The sequence below is a fragment of the Falco rusticolus genome, chromosome 8 (genome assembly GCF_015220075.1).
Source record: "Falco rusticolus isolate bFalRus1 chromosome 8, bFalRus1.pri, whole genome shotgun sequence".
In the NCBI taxonomy this organism is placed as follows: Eukaryota; Metazoa; Chordata; class Aves; order Falconiformes; family Falconidae; genus Falco; species Falco rusticolus.
In genome coordinates, this window is record NC_051194.1 from 24,146,067 (window position 1) to 24,171,507 (window position 25,441).

The window sequence follows — 25,441 nt, forward strand, 5'->3', positions numbered from 1 at the left end:
TGTCCCAGTGCCTCTTGGATGGGGTGTTGTCTCCAAGGCCATGCAGCTGCAGGTGCAAGAATTCCTTGGGGAGCACAGAGGATATGAAGGAAAGAAAAAAGCCCGAAGTTGTAGCCCCTCTTAATGGGCTTGATTGCAGAACTGTCTGCTTTGCCAGCAGAGCGGGCAGCTATCATATCAGCAGATGTTTGTTATCTACAGGTAGAAGACTTGGGAAAAAAGAAACCCATCATTCTCATATGGTTTTCAGTGTAATTTGCATCTGGCTAAAACTTGCCATTTCTACGGAATTAACAGTTACAATTTTGAAATTACTCTTGTGCCGCATGGTGCTTGCAAATGCACCATGTGCTCGCCCTTTGCAAACCTCGTACCTGTGGCCTCCTGGGAACAGAGTGTCTTCCCGAGCTGTTTCTCTTGCCAGCTTGAGTGGCTGCAGGCATCTTGGGCCAGGACTGTACATCGATCCTTCTTTAAATTTACCATTGTCTAATTAGTATGAGAATAATTTGAAGAGGAGGAACGTATTGTTGTGCCAGGGGACGGGAGCAGAGCTGGGTATGCGCCTCTGCGCACATAAAACCTGCTCGGGGAGCTTGGGAGGTTCTGAATTAAAACATCGCTGAGTTTTTCCAAAGCACTCTGCTAAAAGGGTCCCAACTCTGTATAAAATGTTTAAATATTAATTGCAATACATCCGGCAGTGCAGGTGTCTTCCTCTTCTCTCTTCCCATGCCTCTCTCATGAGGTTGCTTGGCTGTTCCTGTGCTTTCCTCCTCCGACTTGCTGAATATTTCATACAAAGTGATTCAGCTGTGCATAGTCAGCTGGGAGGTCTGCAGGAGATGTGCCTGAGCAGCAAATAAAACTCCAAAGTTAGGGAAAAGGAAGACCTTGCTCCAAAATCCTGTTTGGTTCTTGACCCTTCCGCAGAGGGGGTGAGCACTCTGATCTGCACCCTGGGGATGCTCTTGGTGACCACAGGGAAAAGAGAAGTGTTGTAGCTGCGTCTGATAGAGTTGATGCTCTCTATAAAGTAATTATACTTTCACTAGTCAGAGAGAGATTGCACACTAATCATTGTGTAATTGTGCTCTTTCTGACCACAGAGGACTAATCCCAGCAATGTGCTGCCCACCAGTGTAATCGGAGTGCTGCGTGTGAAAGTTTGCCTTCAGCAGATAAAAGGGTTGTTTACACGCTGTTCATCAAAGCAGAGGATCCTTGCCAATGCCCTGGATGGGTCCCACACCAACCTGTTGCACAATAAAATTGTATCAGGGGTTTTTTAGTACTAATCTGTCCAGGTGAGTGTGTGGTAGGGGAGCAAGTGCTCTTCTCTGTAATACTGAATTAAAATAATGTATTAATCTGACACTGATGTATGGATTACATGTTGGCATGTCTGTCAGGAGAGTGGTATCATCTATACTGAATATCAGTATGTGTTTCCATAAACTGCTAGCAGTGCGTGCGGGGACAGCCCTGCAGACCGGAGGAGCCTGTGCACCACTGCAGAGGTATTTCCCACCCCACCAGCTTGCCCCACTTTGGCTCAGCACCCCGTTTTATCACCATCCAAGGTGACCATCAGTCCAAACCCCGCACTTCAGGGGGAACCAGCATCCCTTTGAGACCTGGGTAGCTACCAGGACGATGCACGGGCCCCTTGTCCCCCAGCTTCAGGCACACGCTGGTGCCTGTCCTACCCTGAGCACCTTTCCTCCTGCCACTGCTCAGGATGGCTGTGCACCTTGCTGGGACCCAGGTGTGCTCCCACCGCCAGGGAAACATAAGATATCCTGCTGAGAGGGTTTCCTGCCCAGCTTGTGCATGGCTCAGGGGAGCAGCTCTAAGCGTGGGTTAACTCATGGTATGCCTGCGGAGCAGCGTTTCAGTTCCAACCCCCATGATGAAAAACCTTTCGCATCTGACTTTGAGGAAAAAGGGAGGAAAGTGCTTCCCTTAGGTTAAAAGCAATGCCATTAAAGCATCTAAAAATCTTTCTGTTCCCTGTTTGTTTTGACAATATTATTTTTTCCCATTTTTTTCCCCCCGAAATTTTAATTATCTGCGAAACGCTTGCTGTGGGAGTTGTTTTGGTTTTGAGAAAGCTGCATAAACTCTGCTCAGGGCTGATATTTGAGCATGCTCGAGTCCCACATGGAGCGAGAGCGTACCGGGGAGAGATGGATTCCAGATGTTTGTAGCTGTCACGTGGTAACAGTAGATTTTGTAAGTAATAGAGTTCCTTGAGTATCTGATTTTGGCAGCGATCTCCACTTTTGTCTAAAGAGAAACTGCAGAGGAAGTTAGAAAGTACAAGACAAAGGAGTATTTTTAGCTAACTCAGCTGTGAAACTGCACAGAGCGGCAGGGTCGGAGGAGCGGGATGGGGACACGCCAAGGGCACTCGCTCAGGTTCCTGCTGGTTGGGGCAGAACAGAAATGCCCCTTTCCTTTGCAATCTTGCCCAGCTTCCAGCAGCGAGTGTTTCCCAATAGGTTGTGCCCAGACCAGCCCTCTGACAAGTCACTCTCCCTGAGTTTGCCTCACCCTTTCCTGGCCCTGCCTGTGGGTGCACCAAGTCCACCAGCAGGTCCTGGCCATCATTCCCAGCTCCATCCCAACAGCTTCCTAGCGACTCATTTGTTATTTTTCCTCTCACTGAATCGACATCTCCTCAGAAGGGGGTTTGTTCAGTGCAGGTCCCTTTCCTGAGAAACCAGCTTATGTGCAGGTTTGGCCAGGGATGTGCCGGTCACTTCACTCCTTGGTGTGTGGCACTTCCCCAAGCTGACGTGGAGCTCACGCAGAGACGACTTTCACCGTTGGGTCTTGTGGTTGAGCCTAACTCAGACCCGGTACTGGCAAGCTGCTGTCCCCACACAGGTTTTTCTTGTTCCTTTTAAAGGCTTATTTTTCTGTGTTTGACAAACACTGGCCCTGCATACGGCCATTCAGGAATAAGTGACGGGGGTAGCCGTGCTTTGCTTTTTTTGGATAATAACAGACACGTTTCTTTGGAGCAGGCAGTAACTGGCTGGAAACAGTAAGATATATGCACCTGCGCATGTGTAGAAAGGGCATTTTAAAGATGATTTAGCAATGTTTCTCTATATGCCTGTAGTCTTTGCTTAGGTTAAAAAGAGCTGGTCCCCAGCCTCCACTATTACTTCTAAGAAGGTTATTAGCCGCCCTGCAAGCACCTCGTGCTTCCCTGCACGGCCCTCTCTCTGCGATGCAGAACGTTTTCCTGAGCTCCCAAGCGTCCCCATCAGCACACAGCAGTGCTGATCCTTGGGTAGTGCTTACCCTGTGTCCAGTACAACACGTGTGATGTGTCCTGCCTATGCATTTAGGGGGGTGAAGCTGTTAATGTGCTGAGAGAGGCGAGGGAAGGATTCTGCTTGTGCGGGCGCAGGGCACCAAGCCCCAACAGAGTTCTGGCCTCATTGTAGATAATGCTGCTCCAGTAAAGGGAATGCGGCTATGTGGGATTTATGGTAAATCCTCTGAAAAGAGCATCAAAGAAACGAAGTGGCGGCAGAAATGTGCTTCGTAGAAATGAGGCTTATAACAGTGATGGGGCTTTCGTGAGAAACGCCTGTTAACTGCATGGATCTGCCCTCTGCAATTTCTGTAATGTTATCTATAACGTGGGAGAAGGTTGGTTTTTTTTAGAAAAATCAATTATTTGACAAAGAAATAAATGTGGGAGAATAATATTTGCTCAATATATTATTTGCTTGAATGATAATGCATTTTGTCAGGGCCAAAACGTTAAAAATACATTAAAATATTTCAATATAAATAGAATGAATAGGTTTTAACATTTTCCCAAATTGCAAATTCATAACTTCATTTGCATGGGAACTTCTTTTGAGTTCTTCAATTAATATTATAATTAAATGTACATAAAAGGCACAAGAAGTGTGTAGAAAATAAATGAATAAAGTAGAACTCTAGGAAAGAAAAATACGAAATACAGATAACGGAAACTGCAGACAGTGCAGCAAACTGTTTGGCTCTTCACAGCATATTTTTAACTAGACCCTCTTGGTATTTAATAAGCTTTTGAACCTTCTTCATGCTCCCAGGCTAGCCTCAGGTAAGTGGAGCCTGGAGAAACTTCATGGGTAGAGTAGCTGTGGGTAAGATTGGTCCTAGCCACTGCTTTTGGTAACGCAGGTAAATGCTGCACAGCCTGGATCCAAAATATCTGATGTTTGGAAAGGTGAGCAATGATTTCATGCATCAGCAAAACTGAAAAATAAACTTTCCCGTCACTTGTCTATGGGAAGAGGAGCCAGCCAGCTCTGCTGTTTGGAGTCATGTAGCTGTGCTGCCTCTGATGGATGGGGGGTATGAAAAGAAGTAGCAGTGTTGTATTGGAGAGGGGAATGGGTCTGCGCACAGAGGTGTCATTTTTGTGTAATTTCTTCAAAGGCAGGCAAGTTGCTTGACCACATCCTTCATTAAATGTCCAGTGAATGGTGTGTATTGGTGGGGAATACAGCCCCTGAGCATCCCTGTCATTCCATCCCACCTGCTGTACTGTGTGAAAAATATAAAACATGACCAGAGTTCTTGAAACTGCAGTTGATTTACGTTCTACACGTGTATTTTTAAAATGGCCATATGGGAACGGTGTTCTGGTGAGAAGCAGCATGCTTTGGAGCCAGGACTGCAGGTGTATGAGAGAGGAGTTGTCACAACACAGCCAGACCTACTGCCTGCTCCACTGCTGCAGGTCCTGTGCAGAATGGGATGCAGGCATCCTGGTGGAGTAAAGGCCCGAAGGCAGCACCAGATCTTGCTGGGACCAGTGGTGACATTGATCTGTTCCTTCAAGTGACAGGGTGGTCTTCAGGCACTGCTTTCCCAGCACAGCGCCATCCTGCTGCTGGAGCTGCTCACCAAGCACCTTGTGTCATGGTAGCACATTGTGTCATGGCAGCTCCTTCCATCATCATAGCAACTTGCATGGTGGTGGCACCTTGCATGCTGGTAGCACCTTGCATGACGCTGGCACCTTCCACTGTGGTGGCATCTTCTGTTGTGATAACACCTTGTGTGGTGGTGGCACCTTCCATCATGGTAGCACCTTGCATGATGGTGGCACCTTCCATCGTGGTGGCACCTTCCATTGTGGTAGCTTCCATTGTTTTAGCACCTTGCATTGTGGCAGCACCTTCCATGGTGATGGTACCTTCCATTGTGGTAGCACCTTATGTGGTAGTAGCACCTTCCATTGTGGTAGCATCTTGTGTGGTGGTGGCAGAGCCTCACCAAGCAATGTGGGCAAAGGCAAGGCCATTAATGCAAATGCTTACCAGCATGAAGCAAAGTAAGGTTGGGAGAACAACAAAAGTTGCTCTGAGTTTTTCTTCTCACCCATGGGGTTTATTTTAAAAAGAATTTATTCGACCTGAAGATTATTCCTCTACATATACTTACATATACTGCCTATACTGGCTTTGAGGGAATAAGTACAGCTAGGCGGTAAGGACAAGACACAAAATAAACTGAGCATGTAAAATATACATAAAACAATGAATAACATAGAGGATGTCAACTTGATTTTCAGAGACTGCTGTAGTGTCTCTGTCCCGAGACATTTGGGGAAGGGGAAGACACAGTGAGAAGCATGCTTTGGGGTATTTTTGCTGTTGCCTTGTTAAATGAATTGATTCATGATATGTGTTTGAACTAGTTTTATTTCATGTTTGATAAAGCGTGGTATTTTAGGTATCAAGAAGGGATAAAACAAATAAGGAAAACCTCCAACTTTGTCTTATTTCATGTGCTAGAATGAGAAAGAATTAGGTGAACTGGGATGCAAAGTAATTAAAATGGGCAGAAAAAGGAGTTTTCTTTAGAGTAAAGCCTAATAACCTGAGGACCAACAAACCATCTCATGTTATGAAGATGAAGTGTTCAGCTGGCACTCATGAATAACTAGAGCACTGTGTACGTTGGTAAGCAGCTGAAAATGCACAGCACACTCCATGCTTCACAACGTACATACCTATGGCCCTATATATCCATGTGTGTATATCTATATATATCATTGGATGTCCAAGTATCTTCCACAAACATGTTTGTTGCTTTCTTATCCATCCTGTGGGCTTAACATGATCTACTAAAGCCTGTGAGTGGAAGCTATCGGGAAGCCCCGTATAGCTTACGATGCAGGGCAAAACATTGAAAACTACCCGGATGATAGGCTTGTTGCCCATCATGATGGGGTGTCAGGAGAAAGCTGCAGTTTAATACACTGGAAACAGTAATTTGAAATCAGTCTAGGAGCATCTAGGAGTGAGGATTGAATGCTTACTTTAATTCATTCCTGTAAAAGAGGGTGGAGATGCCCAGCACCTCTGTTTGACCCACCGGTGTGGTGTCCTGCCTGGGCAGCACGAGCTCGGGGCTGCAAGGGACCCGCAAGCTGGGGGGCTCGCTGGGCTCTCCCAGCCCTCCCAGTAAGGCTCTGGCCTTGCAGGAGGTTGGTGCACCCACAGATCAGATGCTTCAGTGGCATTTTCTGGGTGAGTGTCGGCAGAATTGGCTTTGTGTCATGGGTTTCAGTCATCTGATGCTTCAGTGGAATGGGTTACGCCGGAGCAGATTAAAGCGAGTGCCACCTTTCTAACGCAGCGTGCTGAAGGGAAGGAGGGTTTTAAACTGCTGAATTAAGCAGCACAAAGGGGCACATTTCAGAGGCCATGTGCTTTTCCTGACCAGAGGCAGGAAACGTACAACATCCATAACAGAAATTCATTTCACCTCTCTAGTCTCTTGTAGCGTTATGGTTTTTTTTAATTTATATTTTTTATTGCTCTGAAGGGCAAGGTTTGGTAATGCTTTCTGGTGCACATGTCAATGGTGTCATGCCGATCACAACAGCCCCGAAAACCTGCAGCAACAAATATCATGCTAACATGTTATCTGTGTTCTCCCACTTTTGAGCACTACAACAAAATAACTACAAGGAAACCAGACAAAGAAACGCACCAAGTTACAATCCCTGACAGGGTCTGCCTGTGCAGCCAGGGTCATATTTGGGTGTATATCAGGAAAACCCAAGCACAGAAATCCTGGTCATCATGTTCTAGTTTTTCTCATGAGGACAGGAGCAGAAATGTCATTAGTTTCTGGCTGGTGGGACCAGCAATCTCTCGGCCGGGAGGTGCACAGAGGCAGGGTCAGAGCCTTTCCTGCGGGCTGTAATTATGCCTTGATCACACCAGACAGCCCACATTGGGGCAGGACAAGGAAAATGCACATCTGCATGGGCTGCTTCCAGCACTGTGCAGGCAAGGGTGCGAAATGGTGATATGAATCCCAGGGGTTTTGGAGGTTGTAATGTGAAACATTAGCATCAAAGCAGAACGGGTCAGGAGTCGATCCCAAGCCCTGAATCTAAACTTGCACCGCTATAGCATGCAGCAGTTGTGTAAAAATAAATGCAGAGCATCGCAAATGACTAGAGTTCCCTGTGGATTTGCTGTTTCAGATGTGAGTAGCTCATGATTAATGCTGGAAAGGCTATAAATGTAATTTTCTCTGGTCTTTTCTTTCCTGCATGCCTGATGAGCAGTCTGTCCTGCTGGCAGGTCCTCCAGCTCTTGCTCATGGCTCCAGCCGAGCCTGTCCCCAGTGGCACGAGATGCACCCATGGCGACCAACCTATCCCTGTCCCACCAAGCCAGCATACTGACAGTAGCATCTCCTTTCAATATTCAGGTGGGAAAATAACTCTGGCATCAGGAAGGATTTGCTGACAGGCTGGGCAAGACGCAGTGGCGGTGGATGGACAGTCACTCTCAGCCGCTGGTTGTTCCTACCGTGTTCAGCCAGGACGTTGTACTGGACACGGGTCCTCAGCTCGTTATCCCTAATAACCTGCTAGTGACACCATGTTCAAGAAATTCTGTGTGTTTACTGAAAAAATTATTGGTTGATGAATACAGTATAAAAGGAGGGCAGAAGGGTGATGGCATATTAATACTTCATAAGGTTAGAAAAAGTGATAATGATTATCTAGTCTGAACTCCTGTGTAAAACATGCCTGGGGACTTTCCTATTTGAACTAAAGCTTTTGGTTTAGAAAGAAAAAAAACCCTCTTCAAATCAGAAGATTTCTCAACGGTTATTTCAGCGGTTAATAACCTACACTGCTAAAAATGTGCTTTTAATTCAAACCTGAATTTTAATCTTGCAGGCACCGAGTTGTATATACTTTCATCTGCCTGACCAGGGAGCCCTCTATTATCACATTTAAATTCCAGAAGTAATTAGAGGCTGCGAGCAGATCCTCTCTTAACCTTCTTTTCGTTAAGGAAAACAAATTGAGTTCCCCATGTCTTTCATTATCAGGCAAGCTCCTCCATCGTTCCTGCGGCTCCCCTCTGAAACTACTCCAATTTAACGATTTCCATCACAGCCGGTGGATGTTGCCTTCCACCGACTGTATCCGGGGGGTCCTGGCTATGGAAAAATCAGTTCAGAGTAATTCCCCTTGAAAATAAAGAAGTAGTAAGTTTCTCATTGCAAGATCTTTTTTTGTGTCATCCTGGCAAATTTTGTTATATGACTGGCTGGAAAGTATCCTCGGCAAATGTATGGTTTGCACACGTGCCTGTGCGTGTCCTGGTCAGAGCCCCTTGAACTGCACAGCAAGAGATGCCCACTGCATGCCGGGGGTGCAGGCGAGCAGGGGCTCCCCGGGTTCAACCCCGGTGCTGCCGCACAGGACCACGCTGTTGCTTGAGGGGTATTGCCTCGTGGGAATAACCTGGAGTTGTCCACTGAAGGTCCTGAGAAATTTCCCGGTTTGTTTGCTCTGAATCCTATATAGTGTCAAAAAAACACATACAGAGAAATATAAAAGATAAAAGCTGAAAGCAAGTGCAGCGCATCTGAGAGAGGAATAATCTGATGTATAACTGCATTGGGGTTGCAGTAACCAGCACGGAAGGTCACGGTGGGCACACATCAAAATAGGACCCTGATGCAAAATTTATATGGATTAAATTGATGAATGTAGCTTCATCAAAAGCCCAGAAGGCTGCTGTTCCTGGTGCAGCAATGGTTCGGTGTCCCTCGGCATGGCATCAGGTGCCCAAACCATCTCCTGCACAGGGTGCTGGGGAACGGTAGCATCCCAGGAGTGTCAGTGGGCTTGGGAAATGAGCCCAGGAAAGAAATGTTTGGAGCTGTCCCAACGACACTCAGTTTGTTTAAAAATAAACCTGATAAGAAAACCCCTTCATCATCTGGGCAGGACCATCAGAGGGTTGGTGAGGCACCAGGACAAGTGTCCAGCCAGAGGGCACCACAGGCATGCATGCCTGGGGACAGCTGTGCCACCTCTGCCTCTGTTTGCACCAGGGTGAGATCGACTTATAAATTAGTGGAGGGGAAATATCATTCTCCGCTGTGATATGCTGCGTTGTACATGGAGCAAACACAACGTCAGCCCGCCCCAGGCTTGTGCATCGTTGTCATAGAGACCCCACAATCGCAGCGCTCTCGAGGAGCATTAGGGATATCTGTGTATAATGCACACCGCGCGTTGCAATGGCACCGCGAGTTCATCAGGTTCACACAGGAGGAAAACTGAAAGCAGGGAACTCGCTCGTCATTTAAAATGCAGATGGTGTTGTTAAAACCAAAAGTGACTAAAAGGAAGGAAGGAGAGGCATTAAAGTGAAAATGAAGTCTCAGATTTGCTTGGATATAATGATACAAGCTGAATTTTGATTGGGGTTCTTGTTTCCCCTGGTAATCACCGCTGACATACAGAAACATCAGGGATTTCAGAGCCTTGGGTACAGCTCTGTAGCATGCTGGGACTATGGGGATTTAGGCCAAAGAGAGATTGGGACTTTGCTTATGCAGGAAAATTGAGAGGGTGAATTTTACATCCTGAAGACCTGCTCTGGGAGGTTCCCATGTGGGTTTCCCCGGGCATCGGGGTGCCATGGGGCTGTTTGGGTGCTGTGGGAGGGATGCAGCCACCTGCACTCCTGCAGAAGCACAGTGGGCTTGACTCTCATGTATTCACGTGTAGCCACCTTAGATTTAAGTGCTGGTTATTAGACACCCTGTTCTTCTATCCTGGTGCTAACCAGGGCTGAGGTTTTCAGGAATGACAGCTAGATTTTGCAAGAAGAGCCTCTCCCTCAAATAAAAACATATGTTTTACAGCATCTGCTGGCCAAGGGGAACATAAGTGGAAAATAATGAAATATGGGGTAGTGTATTTTCATCTGTCATCAGTCCTAAAATCTCCATCCGAGGAAAAGGGCTTTAGAGAGTTAAGCAATGTAAAGTAATAGATGGTAAGAAGAAGAAAAAAAAAGCAGTCTCTGCTCTTGGTTGCTGAAGTAGAGATGGTGGCAGACCCTGCTGGGGAATCATTGCACGTTTTGTGGGCGTTTGCCTATGACTATAATTCTGTTGCCCCAAGTACACATTAGGAAAGAGGACGTTCTCCAAGGACTCAACATCCTAAATGCAAAAAAGAAAGAAAAGGTGAAGTCTGGAGCTAACTCACAGGCCAGCCTGGCTGGAAAAGGGCTGAGTGCGCTGGGCATGGGGAAAGGAGGAAAACGGCGAGGTGGTTGATGCTGAAAGTCGGCTTTGCCAAGAGGTCTGAGGGAGCTGGTGTAAGCATGCCAGCTGGCACTGTCTCTACTTGGGGAATTTCCTGGTGGCTTAAGGAAATGTTGGGGAGCAGGCATGATTTTGCAGGACCCATGCAACGCATCATTCCCAGTCAAATAAGCATGCCTGCCTCCATCGTTAAGCAGCGTGGAAACACCTTGGAAAAGTAATATGGCTTTGGTGGGAAGCAAAGGCAGAAGGAGCAAAAGGAGAGAAGTCCCCAGACCTTATGTCTCTCCATAGCAGCTTGGATATTTATTTCTTTATCCTCCTGCATTATGTTTCTGGAGATTATGCTCCTCCTCACAAGGAGACCCCCCGTAACTGCAGGGCACTGGGGGGGACCCCAAAACCAGAGTCACAGCAAAGCTGTTGTCACTCAGCAAGGAGCAGCCCCAAGGCTGCTTTAGGGCAAACAAGAGGCAAGTCAGGCCCACGGTGCTGGATCTAAAAATAGAGAGGAAGATTAAAACATAAGATACACCCAGAATCGCAAAGAAACCAGAGGGAAAAAATTTGGCATTGAAGAAGAGAAAGCAGCAAAAGTGTAAAGCAAAGGTTTCCTATTTCCAAAAATAAAAAAATACATTTACTCATATTCCAATGCAAATGATACAGATATTTATCAAGTGATTTACTGAAGTATCTGTCCCTCACCAAATGAAGTACCTGCAGTGGGGAGGTTTGATTGCTTGAGCCTGAAGCGAATGCAATGCTTCAAAATCCGTCATAGGTAATGTCTTCGTGAGCTGCTTAAAAGTCCTCATAACCTGAAATGTGTAACATTATTTATATAGTACATATTAGTACAGCGTGTTATAGCAGAGTTTATAATAATTTATTAGGGTAGAAAAAAGCTATCTCTATTAATAATTGATTCATTATAAATAATGTATTAATAAATGCTCCTTCGATTTAAAGCCCATGCTGTTAATGCACGCTAAATTCTGGTGTACTTGATGGCAATAAATCCAGGACTATCTTGCACATTTGTGCCCCGAACGCACACTTCTGCCCGCGAACCACAGAGGGCAGGTGGAAACCTCACCAAAAATGATGGGGTTTTTATGGGCTTGCCAAAGGAAACATGGGTTACAAAGCGGAAAGGTGCGGTGCCAGTGAGACCTGCAAAGAAAAATAAAAATAAAAGGTTCCTGTTTTACACCGTTAGAGAAAGATGTATTTTGCAGCAGAAAAAGTTCACTGGAATCACCCCCTTACAAATTGCCCTATGTGTGTGTTTACAGACGTAGAAAGATTTTTTGTAGCTGAAACTCAAGCACCTCTTACTTCTCTCGTTTACTAGCATATATATTCCACATTTATGTTATCGGGATAAAGCAGAAATGAGTGAGAGAATGTGAGAAAGTACGTTACACTTTTCCAGACGCTTCCTGAAAGCGGTTTTCTCATAAAAACTGATACTTTAAACATTACAGATCTCTGGATATGTCAGTAAATATTGACAGAAATTTGTCAGCAGAGATTATGAGTCAGCTCTGGCCTCGAATTTACAAAGCAACTTTTCATTCATTTATTAAAAAACCTAATCCCCGTTAGTCTATAAAGCACAGGCTCAGTGCAAGCTGTAGGAGCAGATGGAGTAATTTAATGCCTTTAAACTGTTGGACTGGTGACAGGTAGGACGCGGCGTTGGAGCAGAAACCTCCATCTGCTGCGTGCGTACCTTTGCAGCAAGGCGATGCTGAGCAGAGGTGAGAGCACAGGCATGCAGTTAGGGGGAGAAGAACGTGTCTGGGGCCTGAGTGTATTGCAAGAGTGAAGGCTGCGGGTCGTGGTCCACAGGAATCCAGAGCAAACTACGTCAAGTAGCCAGGCTGGGTCACCGTTAATAATAAAAGGGCAATTTTGTGACTGAGCTCCCTTCTGCCTGCCGGTGCCATGGAATGAAATAAACGTGGGTGTTGAAAGGAAACAGAATTGTCTTGCCTGGTTTTTCCACTTTTTGCCAGAAGACTAGTTGGGATCTAACACATCCATGCTGCTGGCTGTAATGCATTAGCCTAGGAAACTGCGATGCTGAATTTTCATGAGATGTCATATTCGCCCAGTGTTCGTAAGAGATTGTCAGTACCTGAAACTGCATTTTAAAACCATTTGACTAAACCCCCTTCTTTTCCCAGCGTTCAGTCTCCTGTGATATTATAACTTTCCTTCCCAGTCTCCCAGGGCTGACAAGACTTTAATTTCTAATTTAAAAACCAAGATAACATTTATTCTTAGAAAATATGCTTGGCTGGAAGTCTGGAAGACTTCATACAAAATGAGAAAGGAAAAGGGGTGAAAGTGGCTGTTTTCATTTCTAAGACATTTTCCTATAAAACATGGGAACGTTTCTTCCTACATCGGTTCAGCTGAGGAATTCATCATTCCTGCGCTCCCATAATTTGCAAATGCTGGTTCGAAAGGGAGGGTTACCAATAACACTCTCCCCAGGGCTGCAGCAAGGATTTGCTTGTTGTTGTGTTTTTTTTCTGACACACACAATGTGTGTGCCACCGTGCCACCGTCCCTGCCCTCAGGGCTGGGCTCTGGAGATGGGGAGCACAGCTGGGTAGCGCGATAATGCCTTTCCTCCCTGGGGGTGCTGCACCCCCAAGCTCTCAGCCTGGTCCTCAGACCCGCACTAACCCCGTGCCCAAATCTCCGGCATTGCAAGAAAATGGACTTTAGGTGGGACTGGTAGGGGAACCCTTTGAAAATTTGTTATTGCATATATATACTGTGCGTGTGTGTATATATATATATATTTTATTTTATTTTTTCCTCCTGTACTGTAGTGGGGTTGCTTGTCAAGGTTTTGGTAGCCAGGGGGCTGCAATGGTGGCTTCTGTGAGAAGCTCCCAGAGCCTTCCCTGTGCCCGATGGTGCCCATGCCAGCCGGATCCGAGATGGACCCACCGCTGGCCAAGGTCAAGTCCACCAGCAACGATGGCAGTGCCTCTAGGATACCATGGTAAGAAGGGGGAATAAACCTGCACGAGTGCAGCAAGTGAGAGGAGCGATGCCTGGGGAGAAGAGCACCTGGGCCGGGGCGGGTGGTGCAGGGGGGGGCTCCCGGAGCCAGAGCAGACACAGCCTGCAGGCAGCCCCGGGCGAGGTGGGCTGTGCCCCTCGGCCCACAGAGCCCGTGGGGGAGCAGACCTCCACCCACAGCCTGGGGCAGGGGGTGCCCGGAGGAACCATGACCCATGGGCAGCCCCCACTGCACTGGTGGTGCCTGAGGGGCTGCACTCCATGGGGGGACCCACGCCATTGGGGGGGATCTGTGCCATGGGGGGACCCATACCACGGGGCATACCCATGCCGGGGCAGCTCATGAAGAAACTGCAGCCCCTGGGAAGGGCTTGTGTGGGAGCAGTGCATGGAGGAGAGACATCAGGAGTGAAGTTGTGCCTGGGAAGGAAGGAGCGGTGGGGGGAAGGTGTTTTTTAAGATTTTCTTTTATTTCTCATCATCCTACTTTGATCTGACTGATAATAAATTAAACTAATTTCCCCAAGCTGAGTCTGTTTTGTCCATGATGGTAATTCCTGAGTGACGTCCCTGCCCTTACCTGGACCCACGAACTTTTGTGATATTTTCAGTCTCCTGCCCAGCTGAGGAGGGCAGTGATAGAGCGGCTGTGGTGGGCACCCAGCATCCAGCCAGGATCGACCCACCACACCTACTAATATTTTTTTCTATTGTTTTTTATCAAGAAGAAAAGATACATAGCAGGGATGATTGCCATTTAACTTCCATCTCCTTTATTAATTTATAATGGGTAATTTGGGATGCACAAGTACTTCTTGCCAAAACCCAGAAAGAGACACTTCCCTCGCAGGCACTAAATCACTGCTCCTGGGATAATTAAGGTAGCAGAAGCATTTATCAAGCTTTTACTAAATGTATGGCCCCTCCCTGAGGTCTCTCCTCCTGCCTGGTTTCATGTCTCTGGGTGATGGAGAACTTTGGCCTCATGGTCCAGGTTTCCCAAGGGCAGAGCAGTGCCACAGGGATTTGGGGTTGGGGGAGGGGCTCTGATCCAGCCCCTTGGGATGGCTGAGCCATCCATCTGCCCTCCATGGGGTATCGCGTTGCCTGCCCTCCTCAGCTGTATTTTAACCTCCTTTGAACCTCCATGTGATGCCCTGTGCTGGCGAGCTCTGGGGACGTGGCCAAGGGGATGGGGAGACAGCCCTCCGCTGTGGGCAGGGGCTGCCATCCCAAACCAGGATCCAGGAGGGGTTTTGCAGCTGTGAGGTGTGGGGAGCAGGGCAGCTTGGTTCTCAGACGGGAGGAACACCAGCACCTCTTCCTGCTCCATGCCGAGCTATATTGGGTTGAAATTATTGTTTACGATAACTTTTTTGGACGTGCTACTCAGTGCTAATAGAAAATTCTCCGTCACCAATGTTTTCGCCAAAGAAAAATATGCTTTTATACTCCAGAAGGATTTATGCAGATATGGCCTACCTTCTCTCCAGCAAAGACTCGAGAAGGTTCCTCCCTCACTCCTGTGCAGGACACTTGCCCTCAGGGCAGGGAGACCCCACAGCACTTGGCCATCCCTCCCCATCCCCTCGTTTCAGAGCCAGAGACCACAACCAGCTCCATTTGAGGTCTTCCCCATAGATTAAAATAGCTCCAAGAAGCAAATAAGGGAAATCTGATCTTAAACCCCAGGATCTGGCGGTGTAATTTCCATTGGAAATCAGCTCTTGGGGTGGCCGGCTGGCAAAGCCGCCTCCCCAGGGACTCGCGGGCTGTTTGTTCCTGTAATGTTCTTGCTATTGATTTAAGGAGAAACAAGAGTTGGTTAATTATCTGTGGCTGTGCTTAGCTTTGTTTTGTCTCTGCTAATGGCTGGGGCTGTTGTGACTGTACACTTTAATGGCTTTCAGATGCCAGAGGTCTTGTTGTAAGCCCGTGCCCCATACAGAGACCACCAGCAGAAAACAAACTTGTTGCTGCTTTGAGGTTGCAAATAGCAAAGAAAACAATGCTGCTTCCACTACCCCAAGCCCCCAACGTGCACATTTTTGTGAAGAAGTTGGTTTTATATCAAACGAGCTTTTTTCCTGGTCTAGTTACAGAGTGCTGAAGAACTGAACTTGTCCCTGTACAGGTACCTCTATAAATAATTAGACATATAATATTTCCACAGCTGTGCACTGCCAGATGGCTCTGATTTTTTAAGCTTAAAGTAACTTCCTTCCTTTACAAGGGGAAAAGCCAACTCTGTCAATTCCTATAAACTCATCCTTTCAGGAGCAGACACATCCCAGAGACCTAGCTTTGAACCTGGAGAAGAAGAAACTTGTCAGGGCTGGGACGGCCACCAAGAGAGCCCCGAGAGGGGCCGGGTGCGTGGGAAGGTCCCCAGCCCAGCCCCCCAACCCCCACCATTTACAGGTGATGCTGGCAATGGCTGGCTGCAGAAGGCAGAACTACCCTGCAGATCAGGACCTGGCTCTTCGTTAGGGTTTCAGCATAACGTTAATAACATCAGCACGGCGATAGTGGCAATAATCCCCGCGGAGCACTGGCTTTGTGCTGAGCAGATAGATGCTTTGAGGGGTAGTTTTCTGCATGCACTGTCCTGGCCCGTTTGTGCTTCCCATCAATGGCTGTTAAGTAAGTAAATAATCTACATTTCCAGACTGACCTGCTCCATGTTCTGAGCTGCTCTGAGCATATTTAACTTTTCAGAGATGGAGCAGCTCCTGCAGTGCTGGTGCACAAACGACATCTCCCGGACCCTGGCCGGGACTTTGCAGGCTCTTCAGGTGAGACAAGCCCAGCTTTGCCAAGCCAGCCCGGACCCTGTGCATCACCCAGGCCTAGGTCAGGGTGTAACTGGGGTGGCAGAGCTGTCCCCATCCATGCCCAAGCCTTTAGCTCCCTGGGGAAAGCAACAGGCTCTCACCGTTACATCACAGCGTGTTAAAGCCTTGCCTAAATAACCCTCCAAATCCTGCTTTGGTCATGTGTTGCAGCGATGTTCACCCCACGGTTGTGGAGGTGGCAGGTGCCCACCCTGACCACAGCTGGGTCCTGGTGCCGTGCCAGCCCTGGACATGCCAGGCCAACACTCTCTCCTAACAAATTGCCCTCCAGCTCCTCCTGCTGCAAAAGCCTGGCAAGGAAATGTCAGGTTTCTTAATGACAGTTACCTCTGCCACGGACAGGAATGCATAGGCAGAGCAAAATTACTGTTGCCTTGGCTTCTGCAACCCCAGCTCATATTCTGTAGTAACTCTTAGCTCCCCAGCACGAGTGCCTGCTCCCTTTTTACAGCTTTGGATGCACCTTTTCCTATATTACATTCCTGGAGCTTTGCAAGGGAGTTCAAAACACAGACTGGATTTTACATGCTGTTTCACATTCCCGAGCCGTGTCTGGGAAACTCGGTGTGAGCGGATGATCAAGAGCATGTTGTCAAAGATGACATCGAGCAGACGAAGGGGAAAGCACAGTGCGGCACAGAGCTTCGCCATGTGCTATAATTGCCGGGCTCTTTCCATGCAAGTTTTCACATTGCTGTTTCTCCTCCTGCTGCCGGAGCCTCGGTGCGCCCCAGGAAGATGCACTGGGGATTCATCCACGTGAGCTGGGGCACCCCTGGGACTGCCCAGGGTGCTGGGGTGTCCCCTCCACAGTGTCTCAGCCAGAAAAGGGTGTGCACAGCACCCAGGTCTGGTATCCTGCTGTCAGCCCGTGCCCTTAGGGGAGAAATCCTCATCCATCGTGCAGGGTATCATTGCACTGGGAATCAGAACACCCAGTGCTTTGCTGCTTGCTGCTTTGGCTACAAACCAGTGCTTCAGCCTTGGGCTGGGGTGGGAAGACTGTTTTTCTCAATGTTTTGCTCATCAGGCAGTTTCCCGGGGGCTGCCTGCCTTAATTGCTCCTGCTCACTGCCAGGCTTTGGGAGCCGCTCGCCTGCCTGTCACTGCAGAGCAAGCCATTTCCCTCACCGCCCCTGAATGCAGCTTAACATTCAGCTAGCAAAAGGTGGTTTTAAGCCAGAAGAGAGTTACTGACCAGCCCTCTTGCTGTGGGCAAGCCCTCTGCCCACCCCACCATCTCCATCCCTGAGACATGCCCACTGACCCACACCGTGCTGCTTTCCAGCACATTGGTTTCAATTACCTGGTCTGGAAAGCTGCGACTGTTGCTTCATTTTTAAGGAATTGGTTTTCAAACCAAATCATTTCCATCCCTGACGCATTAATTAGGTGTAATCCCTGGGTAACCTACTTCCTGCTGCCGAAACGAAGCTGCTGCACACAGCTGCACACCCAGGTGCCTTAGGTTTTTGGTTGGGTTTTTTTGGGGTTGCTTTGGTGTTGTTCAGCAGCGAGGATCTCTTTGCTGTACGTGTGGACTATTTGCCAGAGCGTTCCTCCTGAGTTTCAGCCTCAATTTATCATTCATCCTGTACTGAGGATTCTCAGCTTAGGGGGAGGAAAGGGCTGAGAGTCCTTGTTTTGTGGCTGTGCAAGAACAAATTGGGTTTTGCCTTGTGGTGGTGCCATGTTGTTTGCAGGTCAAAAGACGGGAGCCTTTATCTGCTGAGCCAAGCCTGACCCAGCTGGCACGACAATGTGCAACGTGCATATATGTGATAAATAATTTGCTCTTTTCTCTTTAGAAAATCTCCCAAGATGCACCTTTGAAAACCTCTTCGTGATTTCACAAGGACACTGTGGAATAATACAAAAAATAGTATTTTTAAAATAAACCCAGACGATTTCTCTTTCTTATCCTTGGTTCTGTATATCCCCCTTGTTTTGCACCAAATTCACGCTGGGGAAACAATGAAAATCGATAGCAGAGGATAAATTTTAATGATCTTCTGAGATCCATGCCTGTTGTGCCAGCTGGTCCCTGAGCCTGTGGGCTTGTGGGGACTTTGAAAGGGGGCTCCAAAAAATCCCTGCAGAGTGTGCTGGGCATGCAGCTGCCTGCAGCACTGCTGCTTTGCCCTGCCAGTACCCACCAGCGCTGCAGCTTTTCCCTGCTTCAGTCTGGCAGGGACCCAGGATTCAGCCTCATCCCTCGTGGCTGGAGACCGCAGTCTGGGTTGTCAGAGCAGCTGGTGGTGGGAGAATGCTGGGGATGGAGGCTGACCGGGATGATGGGGATGGAGGCTGACTGGGGTGATAGGGATGGAGGCTCAGTGAGGTGATGGGGATGGAGACCCTTCAAATGCTTGGACAAGTCTTTTTTCCATGGACTATCTCATTCAAGGTCCTGGCATCTGTCTACCTACAGGTAATGAGGTCTTTAGACTCGCTAAATTTTGCTTTGAGGTCCTTTGCACCACCAGGAGGTTTAATCCTTGCTGGGCACCACAGTGCAGCAGAGATGGTGATTTTGATAGAATCACAGGATCACTTAGGTTGGAAAAGACCTTTAGGACCACCAAGCCCAACTGCTAATCCAGCACTGCCCAGCCCACCACTAAAATACGTCCCTAAGCACCACATCTATGTGTTTTTTAAACACATCCAGGGATGGTGATTCTAGCACCTCCCAGGGCTGCCTTTTCCAATAGTCAAGTTCCAATGGAAGAGGCATCCCTGACCACCCAGCCGTGCCGAGGTGGCTCCAGTGTCCCAGCTGCAAGGTGCTGCTGGCATCTCCAATTTTAACTGTGCTGCTGCCAGATGTGATTTTCAGGCAGGAGCCTGCCTGACATCTCCCGAGGCTGCGGCTGGTCCGGTGGCAGTGGGAGGTTCACACCGCTGTGCCACAGACTGGCCAGCAAGCAGCAAAGCCCCAGTGCACCCCTGTGTTTGAAACACATGAGCCAAAGCTCTCCTTTAATGATGCACCATATTTTTTTATCCTAGGATGAAACAGAGTGAAAAGGATGCTTTAATACAGGAGATGCTTTCTAAATACAGAAGCCCAAATACCAAAGCACAGTTAGCTGTGTTGGAGAGAAGGGATGCACAGACAGGGGGGCTAGGAGGACTGCAAAGCCCAACCCATTCATTGGGTTTAGCCCTTCAAATGCTGGCTGATACTCCGGCCCGAGGATGCAGGTTTCCAAGCAATCCCAGTCCGGCCAGTGCCAGCAGCAGGCTGCGATCGATGGTGCACCGGGGTGAGGAGCAGTGAACGCTGGAAACGAGCGCTTTATTATTCCAGGGCCCTACGAGGTCACTGTGGGAAGAGGCTGGAGCCAGTTCCCTGGCAATTGCTCTTCTCCATCCCCTCCCTCATTAGATTTTCTCTTCGTGGGTCATTAAGCAGGAGGGGAGAAAAGGGCAAAACGGGGCTCAGCTGGAGTCAATGTTTATGCTGCTGATGGCAGACACAGCTCGGGCTTGTCCTGCTTTAATGTCACCTGTGCTGCGCTGGCTCCTGCCCCTAAAATGCCACCCTAGGGCAGGGGGTCAGCAGCCAGCAGGGCAGAGGCTCCCACACATGCTGTACACAGAAAACCAGAGACACCAGTAATGCCGATGCTATGGATATGTGGTGGGGTGTTTTCTCACTTCACTTAGTAGAAATACAAAATATTCACGTGGAAGCGCTGCCCTTGGCTTAGTCTCCCACAAACCCCGTGAGCAGGCACTGCAGTGGGCTGCTGATAAATCAAACCTGGGCATTGCTGGGTCCAGGCAAAATGAATCCCAAATCTTGACATCTGTTCTGACACATCATCTCCTTATGTGTCAAAGCGGTGCAGTCGCATCTTTTGCTCTTTACACAGCGCACCTGGGTCTGCATGACTGAGATTGCTGCTGAGGTCATTACACAAGTATGCGAGCTGCCTATTTTCAAATTAATAGCACATGGACCCAATCTCTAAGCTTTTGGGCAGAAGTTCAAAAAAATAGAGATATAAAAAAAATTACTTTGCGTGATTTACTAGACCTTTCCTAGACTAAGATGATTAATTGTCTGATTTACTGGTTCCATTTTTTTAATGCTCAGATCGATATAAAAAAATTAAAGGGAGTGTAGAGGAAACGGTTATCTCAGATGCCTTCAACATATTGCTAAGTAGAAAAAAATGATATTCTGATGGATAAATTTTAAATATTAACGGTCTGATTCATTTCTGTGTGGCGGTGAACAGGAGTGTGAGCCATACCCATCTGATGTGGAGAAGCTCAGTGTTAAATGTTTGAGGACACGATTCACCACCGTGAGCCAGTCAATTTGTATTAAAATTCTCTCTCACACCAGCCAGAGATGGTTTTAGGCCATGGTGAAAAAACAGCTCAAAACCCAGAGTGGAGGGACAGAATCTGGGACAGCATCAGTGACTGGTAAGTCAGAAAAGCCTCCCGAGGATTTCAATGATGGACAGAAGACTGAGGGTGAAGGATGCACCTCTGGGCTATTTATTTGGGTGGTGAAACAGTGGTGACAGCAGAAACGTGCCAGCATGTGGCTGTTGGTCCTTGCAAAGAACCTGAGCTGAGGACATGCTGGCGGAGGCAGGTGCTGCTTTGCTGCTGCCTGGGGCTCCTGGGATGCAAATTCACATCTGGCTGTGGGTGCAAATTCACAGATGGCTATGGGGCCAGAACCTGCCCTGTGCTGGCTGCCTGGCTGCTGTGATACCCACTATCACACAAGGATAGTTAAACCTAGAAATTCTCTGCATTGCCAGATTTTCATCCCGATTATCTTTCTTAAAGCGCTAGCAAACGTTTCCGTCCCTGTTCAGCGCCTTAAGTCATTACGGTGAGAACTTGTGGTATTTGTTTTACAACCACCACCACAGTGGGAGAGCATTTTCCTTCACAGCAGCCCGATCTATCCCTCGCTGTGTGATGCCCACCTTCTCACCATGGTGGCTGCCGTGGGATGCAGTGTGGGGCAGCTCACAAAGCACGGCAAGCAGCAGCTCTGCTGGGAGCCCCGACCCCCTTGGAGCTTCCCTGAGCTGCTTTCACCTTCAGAGCACAGCGATTACTGTCATGTATAATATATGTATTGCAATAGGCAGGATATTGAAAATAAATGCTTACACAGCCAGGTTGATATTCTACTTAATCCGACAGAAAAAAAGTATTGATTTCCAAGGCAAAGGGGGGAAAAACCTATAAAAATGAACTGTAGGCTAGTGAGGGGTTTTGTCCTCTGTCTTCCCCTGAAATTAGTCCTTTAAATTTAGGGTTGCACGAGTTTTGGGGTCACTGTGTTGCACTTCAGTATTCAAGGGGAAACCACCACCAAAGGGTCGCTTAACGCATTTTAAAGGTAAATTGACTTCACTGGCACCAGAGCATTAAGCCTTTTGATTTTGTTTGTGCTACAGCTAGTTATGAGCTTGGCTTTGCTAGGTGATACATCCCTACCCTGCAGCTATGAAAATCTTCCCTTTACACCCAGAAGATGAGTACCTCCCTCATGATTTTAAAAGTATTTGTGAAAACACCGCCTTTAAAGTTGTGCCATGTTTTCTCATTCATTTCCTCGGGTGGATTTGAATGAGCAATAGGAGGCCTACCAAACGATGCCAAACACCAGTAAACCCACTGTGGGAGTGGCTGGGTGTGCTGGGATGCCATCACGGACAGATGCTGCTCCCTGCTCTGCAGTACTGCTCTGATGCCCATCTAAAGTTGCGTTCGGGCATCAGAGATGCACAGGACCCTGCTTGGGAAGGAGCCCTGGGTCATCCCATCTGCTTTGTTCTTCATACAGCCTTTCATTTTTAATTTTTTTTCAGTATCAAGTATCAGTGGCCTGATCCTGACACTGCAGCCAGGCAAAGGATCGCTCCACGGGAAACGCAGGGAAGAGTTAATTTTCTAAATTTGGAACGTTATCTGTCATGTGTGACTGCTCTGTAATTATGACTTTTTCTGCTTCTTGGAAAAAGGTTATTACAAGAGCCTTTTAATCTAAAAGGCCAATTATATAAAAACAATGACTTCCATACTTAGATCCCCCTTTATGTGCACATTATTGTGTTTGGTATAAATTTAGCAAATTATATGGAAAGTTTGCTTAGTGGAAGCTTAAAAATATGATTACTACTTGCATTGTTGTAAGCATGAACAGTCCTGAGAAACACATCTATGTTATTTATTGCAGCCGGGAGCCCCAGCCGTGCTCATCTTTAGGGAAATAATTTGGGTGCCAGGGCTCAGCACCGCTCTTTTGCACCTCTACATGTGGAGGGGCTGCTAGCTCCAGGTCTGGAGGGTGTCAGGAGGCAGCAAATGTGGAGAAGCAGAATTTGCAGCTGCTGAGTTCATGCAGGGTCTGCAAACTCAGGTAGAGCACCCATCCAGGCTCATCATTTTCCGCACTCATCATGCACTATGTTTTCCAGATCATTTCAATGAGGCATGAAACCTGAAGCAATTACAAACCTTGTAATTGGTCTATGCTGAAATGTTGCTTAGGCAGAATGTGCTGAAAACTTACTGATGTTTTAAGTCACATTTATACTGTCTGCAAGAGGAAACACTTTCTTCCTGGTAAAATAATATTGTTTTCCCTGACCCATGATCTACAATGAGAAATAATTAGGTTGAACGACATGTAATGGAGAAAAGGGTAGAGTTTCAGAGCATCTCCTGCATACACAGCGGTAATCGATTCTAAGCACTGCTCTGGATCATGAGCTTGTTAGGAAGCGAACGGTGCAGACACAGTTCCCTGGGTATTGGCTGCAGGGAGAGGAATGGTAGTTTTACAAGAAATTTAAGAAAAAGTACTTCTGTGGTCATATTAGCTCTATCAGTTTCTAATTACTCAATTTATTTAAACCGTAAGATGTCATTTTATCAATACTGCTGAAGGAATTTGTATTGTGAAAGGGCCAGAGATGGGAGGAAATGGGAGAAGTGGAGCCCCTTCGGCCGGCACGCTGCACCGAGACTGCCGTGGGCTGGTTCACGGACACCGGGCATGGGGACAGGGATGACGTTCCCACTGGCAGCATCCAGACCAGGTTGGTTCAATGTCAGCAGGAGTTAAAACTCAGGGCTGAAGCTGAGCAAAACCCATGCTGAGGCAGGTGAATTGTTGCTCCTGCAAAGAAGCCGCCGTATCTTGTTGATGGCTTTATCAATCTCTTCCCTCGTGCAGCTCACGCTCCTGGGATGCTGCCTGGCCAAATTCATTTTCAGATTCTGGGCACTGCAAAACCTGTAAGTAATAAGAATGAAGCTATGAATTTCTTGGGACAACTCCAATAAAAAGCTGGAGCTGCCTGGGATGGAGTGTTGGCAAGCCTGGTATCGGCACGATGCCTTTGTGCTCAGCCAGGAGAGCCGCAGGAGACTGGGAGTTTGTTTTGCATTCTCTGAGCTGTGTGAACCCTGAATGCCGATGGTGAATTCCCTCCTGCCAAGGAGAAATGCCCAAGCCTGCACTTGGGCTGGGCTGGGGAATGGTGTGAGGCAGAGCCCTCTGCTCCCCACGCACCGGGAGTAATACACAGCAAATCAGTTCTGCCAGTGTTAAGCACTAAATATAAAGATAGAAATGCCCCGTACAGCAAAGAGCATGTATGGATATCTATAATCCACCATGGCCAGTGATTTTATTACATTGAGGAAAGAGCTTGAGGATCATTGATTGCTTCCATGATTTATAACTGGCCGGAGCTGCAGAGCAACATCAGGTGGGGTGGTGCTGGGTGATGCTGCGGGAAGCTCAGCTGTGGCTAAAAGCGATGCAAGGTGCTCTCTTTTACCACCCATGGATGGCACCATCGCCATGGGTATTTATATATGACCCCCAATTAATGACATCCTTCGGATAAGTGTGAATAAAACAACGCTGCAGAAATTATATTTGTATATTGTTATTAAAAATGTATTTTGGGGGTCGGTATTCCTGGCAGCTGGTTTCCCCCTTTGTGTTTTAAATGGCTTGGCCGCAGTACATCACTCATGCCACCTCTCCCACCAGGTCCCAGTCCCTCCCTGCTGGGTTTGGGCAGTGGGGTGGGAGGGAGCTCTGACATCCCTTGCTTGTGAGCCCGGGGCTGGCAGGGCTTCCTCTGGGTCAGGGATCACTTAGGGCAACCCCACGGTTCCTCTAAGCTGTGCCTTGTTTCCAGGGGTGTGGAGCTGGGTGCGGGCTGCCCCCTGCCCACGGGGACACAGCATCCCATGGGAATCCCAGGCCACGCGAAATACTCGGGGGATGCTGAGAACTGAGCCTCTTTGTTTTGTTGGGAAGCTTAGGCGATGCGATGGCAAAGCTTAGCCTATGTTATTAACATTATGCTCATTATTGTGGTCCAAAAGGAAATTGCAATGTGTGAATTCAAAAGCTTTGGGTGAACCGACAGATGATTTTAATTCAGAATCGCTGCTTTAGGGTCTGGAGCCCTGATATTGCCTGCCTGCCTGCCTTCACCTCTACTGCATCAACGGTGCCGTGGAGTTAAGAGGTTCACTGCCTAGATCTTTTATTTATGCATTTATTAAATCTCACCCCACCAAGGTAGGTGTTTCAAGATTAAAATATTCCTTATTCTCAAAAGTTATGATAAATATTGATGCAGTATTTCAAACAGTTCATGCACAGGCAGGTCTCTGTGAGGACTGGAAAACAGCCAGGAAGTGCTTGCAAGACTTCGATGAAAAGGAACGCACGCCTGTGTGCACTACAAAGGGCGAAGACGAATGTTGATGCTAACGAGCTTGCTGAGGCTCCGAAAGCACAGGCTGGCGAGCATCCCCAGCAGGCAGTGGGGAAGGATTCTGTGCAAACTTCTGTTTGACTTGATACCATCCCCGTGAATTGGTTTTACAAGATCAAGTGG